The sequence below is a fragment of the Myotis lucifugus genome, unplaced genomic scaffold (assembly GCF_000147115.1).
Source record: "Myotis lucifugus unplaced genomic scaffold, Myoluc2.0 scaffold_105, whole genome shotgun sequence".
NCBI classification, from domain to species: domain Eukaryota; kingdom Metazoa; phylum Chordata; class Mammalia; order Chiroptera; family Vespertilionidae; genus Myotis; species Myotis lucifugus.
Window position 1 is genome coordinate 3681247 of NW_005871153.1, and position 9682 is coordinate 3690928.

Consider the following 9682-nt stretch of genomic DNA (forward strand, 5'->3'; position numbering starts at 1 on the left):
CTGACTGGCTTATTTCACTCGGCATAATGTCTTCAAGGTTCATCCATACTGTAGCATGTGCCAGAATTTCATTCCTTTTCAAAGCTACATAATATCCCACTATATGTTTATGCCACATTTTGTTCACCCATTCATGGCATCGGTTCCTGAGGAGGGAGTTTTAACAGTGCACCATCTAGAGAAGCCAAAATTTGCTCCTACTTTTTTTTTTTTAACTGCTACCTTTTGTTTTCTAAGACATTTGCTAATCTTGATAAGAGACATCATCATTCCCTTCTTTAGCCCCATAGTGACTTACCCTTTTAAAAGAGCCCTTTTTAAGAGAACTTTGTCAAAGCTTTTTAAAAGTCTAAGTATATTGTACTTGTTTCTCCCTTATATCTACTTTTTTTTTTCTTTCTCAAAGACCTCTACCAAGTGTGTCTCTTCCCACCCCTGTGCCTGTTCACGCCTACATTTTCTGGGTGGTCCATGGCAGTTCCCACCTCCTTCAGGAAGCCTTCCTGAACCTGGCCCATGTGACTTGGTTGGTTGGGCATCCTAGGTGCATGGAGAGGTCACAGGTTAGATTCCGGGTCAGAGCTCATGCCTGGATTGCAGTAGGGGGGTGTGCAGGAGGCAGCCAACCAATGTTTCTCTCTCTTTCCCTCTCCATTCCTCTCTCTCTAAAATCAATAAAAGCATATTTTTTTAAAAGAAGAAGCCTTCCTGGACACAGTTCTGTGGACCCCCCCTCTTGAATTTGTGTGGTGTTTATTGCCTGGAGCAGCTGGTCTGGCATTTACCTGCTATTTACTTCTTGTATGCACCTCACATTCCCAATGAGATATTTGTCCTTTAAGCACTGCCCATCTTCTATCTGTGTCCTCTCTAGCCTCAGTGCAGACCGAGCAAATAACAGAGGTGGAAAAATTTATATTTAATTGAAATGAAGGAGCCCGCTGCCTCTCCCTGAGAATTGGTACTTCTCAGCTAACGTTTGAGAACCGAGTTGCCTGCAGCAGCACCAGAATGTGTTCAGGGCACATCCATCCCCCTCCATTTCTCAGACTTGGGGCAACATTATCAGGGAGCAACATTCTCTTCATCAAGAGAATTCTCTTCATCAAGCCTTCTCTTATTACTCACTTGGCTCACACCCCCAATTGTTCTAGGCACCCATATTCTTGCTCTTATGTTTTTTACTCCTCTCCACCTCAGGTCCCTATTCTGTATTCCAATCCCATAGGTTTCTACCTCATGTAGCTAAAGTAGATAATGAGTTTTCATTATTTTTGTCACTGTTGCCCTCACCAAGGTCTCAGTGAGTTGTAGGGGTTGTTGTAACAGTCTCCTAACTCAAGTGCACCCACTGCCACCCATCTCACCCCATCAGGCTCCAGCTCCAAACCTCAGATGATGCTCCTTGCCTGACCTGTAGCATAAAATCCACGCCCCCCTCCATAACATTTGAGGTCTCTCTAATCTGGCCTGCTCTCAGTCTAGCATCATCCATTCCCTCCCGTATCCCTTCAATGTGTTAGCCAATAAGAATGTGTTGAATGATTCCTCTCCATGGGCTGGAGCTCTGGGTGTGTTGCGGGATCCTGGTATAGTGGTGTGCTCACTAGATAATTTGGAGGGAATTACTGTTTATTCCCCACTCCTGCTAAGGTGCAGTTAATATATAGATTGCTTGTCTAAATCAGGCATTATGCTTACCTATTGTTCCCCCTCTGTGAGGATTTCAGGGGCCATGACACACCAGAGGAGAGACATGATATCCAGGACAAAGGAGTCTTTCTGGACCTCTCAACCATGTTAGTGGGCTTCTCCCCCGACGCGGGCAGTAGGATCTCCTGCAGATTCCTCATCTTCTGTTCTGAGGTCTGGCCCTGCTCCAGCCCACCCAGTGCCAAGCCTCTTTTTGGTTACAACCTGGGATCTTCTTAACAGGATTCTGGGGACACTGCCTCAGGTTTCCTTGGCCAACACCCATCCAGATCCATCCAGAACCTCTGTGGCTTCACCCTGGTCCTGGGAGAGAATCATAGGTCTCTTGTTTTCAAATGTTTTCCAGAAGGTGACCACGCCTTGTTCTTCTTTGGGTCCAAATGTCCTGAGAGTGACCCCTCTCTCCTGGCCTAGAATGGAGCACTTGACTTGGCCTTTATCTAACTCATCTACCAGGAAGCCTGGTGTCATCTGCTGGACCAGCTGTGCTTCCTTCTGATCTTCATACCCCTCCCATACCTCACTTCCTCCTGACTCATCCTCACCCCTCGTCTGACCGTGTTTGCCAGAACAACAGGAAAGAGGGAGGTGGGGAGGCACTGAATGAATGAGGAAAGATGTGTGATTACTCCTGGGTGTCAGCCCAAGGGCAGGCTGCAAATCCAACCTTCCTTCTCTCTCATCACACCCCTGGTTTCGGAGATGTGAAAGTGGTGTGTGTGTGTGTGGGGGGGGTGTGTTTGTACACTTATTGCCAGAGATAACACGTGAGGATAAGTATGTGAAGGCCTGGAAGAGACTTTCTTTTTTTAGGAATCAAGAAAAAAAAAAAAAAAAACGCACCAACTAGAACTGTAACAAGAAACAAAGATGCGGCCAGGATGAATGTGCACTTTAAACATTTGGGTTTTCAGAGCTAACTCTTCACTCTGTTGTGATTTGCAGAATTGCTGTGTGGGTCAGGGACCCATGTGTTTAATTGAGTGGGAAAGATTTAGTAGGTGTATTATGCTAATATGCATTTTCTATTAAAACGTTTTTAAAATGCAAGTATAGAGATTGATGAATAACCACTTGGAGAAAATAGTTTGATATGGAAAACTCTAAGTTTAAATCTCAGCTCTAAAAATGACCAATTGTGTCAGCGTGCCTCAGTTTCCCTATCTGTAAAATGGGAATGATAATAATAATTTGCTCATTAAATCATTATTGTGCACTTCCTTTTACCAAGCACTATTCTGTGGGCTAGGATTATAGCAAAGAACAATACAGGCAGTCTCCACTTCCATGGAGCATGACAGGGGTTTGTGATTTTTTAAAGGATCATAATGCTTCTCTAATGAACTGATATTTGAGCAGAGACTAAAGGAACGACCTGTGTGGACATCTGAACGAAGAGCTTTCCTGGCAGAGAAAAACATCAAGTACAGAGGCCCTGAGGTGGCCTTAGGTGTTTGGGAAACTAGAGAATCTGGTGAGGCTAAAGAGAGGTGAAGGAAGGTAGATGGTCCAGGTGATATAAGAAACGTCCTGATAGACTTGGTGAGGATGTAGCTTTTCCTCTATTGGGCTGGGGAGCCATAGAAGGCTTTTGAGCAGGGGAGTGACAGGCTCTGACTTAGGACAGCTTCTGTGTGGAGAACAGACTGTACGTATAAAGGTAGAAGCAGGCAGAGCAGACATCCAGGTGAGAGAAGAGAGTGGTTTGAATTGGGGTGCTGGTGGAGGAGCTGGTGAGAAGATTCTGAAACATTTCACAGATAGAGACCATGGGATTTATTGATGGTTTACACGTGGAGTGTGGGATGACTTCAAGGTTTTGACCTTGAGAAATTTGAAGAATGGGGTTTTTGTTTGCTAGGATCGAGGAGTCAGAAGGAAAAGCTAGTTTGGGGAAAGAATCAAAAGTGAAGTGTTGGACATACTAAGTTTGAGTTGCCTATTGGATGTGCATGTGGAGAGCAGCAGGCAGTTGGTTCTCTGCATCTGGTTTCAAGAAAGAGGTCAGAGCTGAAGATACAACCTTGGATGTCATCAGCATAGAGATGGTGCTTATAGCCACGGGCTGCACAAGGTCATCCGGAACAGCAGTGTAGCGATCTTCACAGGGGTGTAAAGGTCAAAAGATATTGTATGGAAAAGACTTTTGTAAACTACAAAATGTTATACACATGGAAAGGACTACGTGCACAATATGGTAAAGAACATGACGTAAAGAAGTATCCGTGAGAAGAGTTAGAGTGATAGAACGTGCATGCAGGAGGACCTCAGACACCAGTTGATCAAGCCCTCTCAGCCATGAGGAACTGAGGTCAGAGAGGGTAAGTGCTCATTCAAGGACACCCAGCTGGCCAGTGGCCAAGCTGGTCCCAGAACTGAGAAGCCCCAACTGCTGGTGCGGTGCTCTTTCCACCACACGATGCACCTGCTCACACTTACCGCTTCAGCTCTCCAAATCTGTTAACCAGGGCCAAGGAATTATTCCAAAACAGAAATCTAATTATATCACTTGGTGCTTTCATACATGCTATTTCCTCTGCCTCCTCCCACTTCTCTGTCTGGCAAATGCCTGCCCTTGTCTCCATTCCCAGCTAGAAGGTCCTTTGCTGTGAAGACTTCCTTGCCCTGTTGGATAGAGCAAGTCATCGCCCCTCCACTTTGCCGGGTTTTATGTCTGCCTCTCCCGTCTGCCTCGGAGGCTCTGGCTTTCTCTTCCTATGACCTCTCCACCTGGTGGAGTGAGTGGCACTTAAATGTTTGGGGAGGAAGGAAGGAAGATCTCTTCTCTCACATTAGCTCAGGACAATGGCAGAGCTGCCGTGTAGTGACACTTCAGTTCCTCTGACCTAAGTGTGCTTTTGGTTCACAGGTTGACAATGACTCCTGGAGTGGGAATTTTCTTTTTTCTTTCCCATCCCCAGGCACAATGAGCAGATAGTTCAAAAATTATAAATGATTGCTGCCTTCTTCTTTTCAGTTCTCTCTATCCTATTCTATACAAGTGGATGGTGTTTGTGTGCCTTTTGCTGCCTGGCCAGACTTGTGTTTGTGCTTGGGCTCTGCACAGGCGTGCATGCGTGCGCACACACACACACACACACACACACACACACTCCTGGGCGAGGCTGCGCTCTTGTTTTTCAGAGGCAGCCAGATCTCCTAGAAAATGCCCTCTGGTAGAGGCAGGAGAGGTCAGGTTTGTCACCCTGAAGCATAAGAGTTTGGGTTTACTTCTTAACCCCTTAGCACCTTAGTTCAAGATAAGTTTGGAATTTCTAGGTCAAGAGTGAATTCTAAGAACTCTTTCCCACCCCCTATTTTGCTGTTCTTTAGCATGTTTGTTTTGGATAATTCTGTAATAATTATTGTATTTACATTCTGCTTAATTAACACTATTCCAGTAGGTGGAGAACTGCTCCTAATAGAAGTAATCATTGCACAGGTTATTGCAAAGGTTTAAAGAAGGCGACAGAAAGTGGTGGTGACACTGTCGTGATGGGGTCAGCGCTCCAAGTTTTCTCCAGACGATTCAGAGATTCTCATGAGGCCGGGCTTGCCAAATTCTAGGGGTGCCTGAAGTGGTGGCGAGCCAGGCTAGTAAAGCAACGGTCCCTTCCTGAGGGTTGGACTTCAGAAGCTGTCTTGCACTGAGAGCTCTTGAGTAATCACTGTTAATCAATACAATGCTGTGGGATGCAATTAGGATTAATTAGCCCAGCATCCCAAGCAGCTCTGCTCCTCTGTCTGTGTCTCCTCGGGTGTCTCCTCTTCTTGGCTCCTGCCTCTCCTGAAAAGGGAGGATTCCTTGCCTGTGTCCCCAGACTGGGGTCTGCTCTCTTCTCTTCCTGAACCAAGACCCTCCCATGGTCATTGATAATGGGGAGGAGAGCCAGGATGGGGCAGGAAATGATGGTGGGAAGAGAAGAAAGAGAAAACCATCAAGGCATGGTGGAAAAGAGAAGGAGGCTGAGAGAATAGGATGAAGAATGGAGAGGATTTTTATTGTCTTCCAAGAGAGAGCTGCTGCTAACAGAACCACTCAGAAGGCATTTTATCTATGCTGCCAACTAGACAAATGGGAAACTCTCATGTTTTCGTATTAATTAAGAGGTGTCTATATATCTCACGCACTTATATTGTTGCAATGGCAAAAGCAGTCCCCATGGTTCTGCAGGGAATGGGGATGAGGAAGGGGGACAGCACTCATAGCCCTGCCCCCACCCCAGCCTGGGACTCTGGGAGAATTGCTTCCCCTCTTTAGGTCTCATTGCCCTTGTCTGTAAAATGATATGTTTGGACTGGATGCCCTGGATTTACCTCTTCCAACTTGATTTCTGCCCTTAATTAAATGTTTGGGCTGCCAGAGTGGTATGCCCCCACACACCCATTTCCTTCTTTTTATCCTCTTCTCTACATCTCCTCTGGGCCAGAGTGTGTCTTATCTCTGCAAGTTTCTTTCCATTCTGCACATTATGAGTTTCAGCATTTCTGTTGCCCTAGAAAGTCCTTATTTCTGAGATTGTGCACTGTTTCCCTTTTTAGAACATCTCATAAACTCCCTTCTTGCTTTTCCATCATCCTGGCCAAACTGCTCTCACCTTGGTTCAGAGGGGAGTGTGAGTGTGTGTGTGTGTGTGTGTGTGTGTGTGTGTAAGAGTGTGTGTGTGAGTGTGTGTGTGAGTGTGAGAGTGTGTGTGTGAGAGAGTGTGAGTGTGAGTGTGTGTGTGTGTGTGTGTGTGTGTGTGTGTAGGGGAAGTTGCTTCTCTGGGATTCGTGCTGTCTCCATTCCTCAGCTTTATCTGGAAATTCCTTTACCTAGAATTTTGTTATGTAAAATGCTTTACTCTACTTCTTCAATTTCTGGCATACACTAGAAAGTCTTTTTAATGTCTTCCTTCTTCCAACGTATCTATTTTTATTTCATAATTCTCTTTGGTTATCTCTTAAAATCATACTTCTGGGGGCTGAATTTTTTCAGGTCCTTGGTCTTTCTCCTTCATTCTTTGTTTTGTTTTCCCCCACCTTCTCCCCCCCCCCCCCCCCCCCCCAAAAAAAAAAAGAATTAGGTCACCTTTTTTTTATTTTTAAATACCTTTTTCCTTCACAAGAGGGCTCCCTTCCCCTCCCTCTCGCAGCTCGGGCACAGGATCTGAAGCTTGCCCCTCTCCTTCCCTCCGCTTTCTCGCCACCAGAAACACTAGACATTAAACTTGTCAACAATGCAGCCTTCCTCAGCTTGATCGCTAAGCCTCCTCCTCAGCTCAGAGCGCTCGCCGACTGCCTCCCAGAATCGCTAATCTCTTGGATGCCCTCCCAGCGTTCCTGGTGTTATTTTACTCACTGTAGCCCCCTACTTGGTCTTCAAATTGTTCTGTATGGTAGGTCTTACCCACCCTGATTTATGGAGGAGGAAACTGAGGCTTGGAGAGGTTCACTTAAGGTCGTCCAGCTTGTCAGCCCTAATGCGGCCAGCTCTGGCTTTCCAGCCCAGCCCAGCAGCCTCGCCGCCCTCTCTTCTACTGCAGTTCACACCAGATTTTACCCTGTGCTGCACGCGGTTCTTTCCGCCTTCAAATGCACAGGCAGGGAGATCGTCCCTAGCAAACTGGGCTGGGGGATTTGGGAACGGGGGAGAAAGGAGACGTTCCTCAGGCCCCAAGGTTTGGGTGGGCAGGGTGCGGGTGGGAGGAGGCCCCGGGAGGAAGTCAGGTTCCAGATGGGGATTCATGAGAACGGGTGGGCAGGACGTAGCCAAAGGCGGCAAGTGCTCGGGGACCTGGTTCTCACCGCTCCAAAGCCGACTGCTGAACGGGACTTCAACCCCCCACCCCTACGCCCGGGCAACGCACCCTTGGCAGGCCAGGGGCGAGGGTCGGGCCGGGTCGGGGACGGGAAGGTGCAGGGCGCCCCCTCGCGCTCTGGCGCACGCCTCCGGGCTGGCGACAGACGCGCGCGCCGCGGCTGGTCCCCTCCACCCCCTCCTCCTTTTCGCTCCAGCTCCCCTCCTCTTCTCCCCTCGCTCTCAACTCCTCCCCCACTGCCGATCCCTCCGTCCCTCCCCCTCCTGCTCCCTCCGTCCCCTCCTCCCCGTTCTCACCCGCGCGCCGGGTCGGAGCTAGTTGGAGCGCGAGGACTGCTGCCAGCGCCTCAGCGGCCGCGGAGCCGGGCGGGTCGGCCGCGCGTCCAGCGGCGGCTAGAGGGAGCCCGAGCCTAGCGGGCGCGGGCCCGGGCCGGGACCGCATCGGAGCGCCGAGCCCCAGAGTCGGAGGCCGTTCCGCGCGGCTGCCCAATCCCCCAGACCGGCCGCCAGCCCTCCGGGTTCGCCTCCGCCTCTCCCGGAGCCGGGAGCCACCGGGGGCCGGGCACCTGCGCCCGCAACCCGGAGGTGAGTCCCGGGAACCGCGGGCGCTGCCCGTGCGCGGGCTGGGGCTGCAAGTTTCAAACTTCAGCAACTCGGTGGGGAGAGAGGTAGGGGCCAGGGACGCGGGCAAGTTGGAACCAGGTGGCAGAGGCGTCGGGCCGGCGAAGAGGGGGTCCTCGGGCTTCCGCGCCGCCCGCAGACACCTCGGCTTGGGCGCCCTCCGCGCTGCCTTTCCCCCCGCCGCCCGCTCGCTCCGGGTCCGGCTGTCCGGGGTCCTCGCCCGGCCGGGGTCGGCGCGTCTGGGCTGCCCGAGGGGGGCCCGAGGGCCGGCCTGTAGGAAGGGGACGGTGGAATGAATGGCTGGGAGAGAGCGGGGCGGAGGCTCTGAGACCCGCGGAGATGGAGGTTCAGAGAGGGCGGGCGAGTAATCCCCGCGCAGGGAGCGAGCGGGCGGGCGAGGTGCGTGGGAACCCGTGGCCCACGCGGAGTGTAAAATCTGTTGCTCGGGGACGTTCCCGCTCCATTGCCACCTTCGGGGCCCCCGCCCTGGTGGTTCCCGGACCCCTGCCCGGGCCCGGCCCTGCGGAGCCCAAACTCTGCCTTGCCAGGCCCCGGACGCAGCGGCCGAGGAGCCCCGCGTTCCCGCCTCGGCCAGCGGAGAAGGGTGCGGCGGCGGGAACCCGGGCGCGAGCGGCGATTTCTCGATGTATTTGTCTCATGGTGATTTGTCTTTGTGGTCGGGCTGCCCATTCACTTTCCGCTCACGTCTTGTCGGAGATCCAGCGCGGAGGGAGGGAGCGGGGGGCGCGGGCACTGGGAGGGATGGAGACCGGAGAGGGGATCCGGGACCCGAGCGGGGCGGGGGACCCGAGGGGAGTGGCCCCCGGACGCGCCGAGGGTGAGGGGAGGCTGAGTTGATCCGGCCGAGCCGCGGGCGCCGGCTGCAGAGGGTGGACGGAGTCGGTTCCTTCGCCTGCTGCAAACTTTAAACTACGAGGAGGAGCCACCTGAAGCGCCGATCTCGCCTCCTTCCCATACCCGGTGGCCCAGTCCTCCGGTCCTACCGCCCGCCCCCCGCGCCCGGCCGCAGCGGGCCCGAGTTTGGACGGGGAGCGGTGGCCGCCGGACTCTGCCCCACCCTGCGATCCTCCCCAGGCGTCCGCGGTGGGAACCCGAGCGGCGGGAGCCGAAGAGGAGCCGGCCCTCGGGATGCGCTCCTCCCCCGCCCGGTGCTGGAGCCTACGCAACTGCGATGGGGGCGGGGAAGGGGGGCCTGGAAGCCGGCCTGCGTCTGGACCCCAGCATGATCCCACCTTCCCTGGCCCCACCCGCCATAGTCCCCCCTCAGCCCCTAGAAAATCCAGTCTCCTCCCACATTTCTCAGCCCCCCGCCCCTCGGCTCCCCACTTCGGCCTCATTCTGCTCCCTAGGGCTAGGCAGAGACTCCCGTCCGCCCCCCCCCCCCAAGCCCGCCTCCCAGTTCTCCCACCCCTCATTTCCCCTCATCTTTTAGGCGGTTCCCTTCCCTTCCTTCTCCTCACTTAACCCGACCTCCCCTCCCCATTTTTTCTTAAAATAAAAAAGGGGCCCCCCCCTTTTTCTGACCTG

The 9682-nt window shown here is 52.3% G+C and overlaps 1 protein-coding gene across 1 annotated transcript in view; it reads left to right on the plus strand.

Moving 5' to 3' along the window:
• Positions 1-8070: 8070 nt before the first annotated feature.
• The window catches only part of SEMA5B (semaphorin 5B), a 114408-nt gene continuing 112796 nt past the window's right edge, over positions 8071-9682 (plus strand). Inside the window, exon 1 of the mRNA XM_023757303.1 lies at positions 8071-8098. The gene's annotated coding sequence lies outside the window, so the exon portion shown is untranslated. The remainder of the gene's footprint in view (positions 8099-9682) is intronic.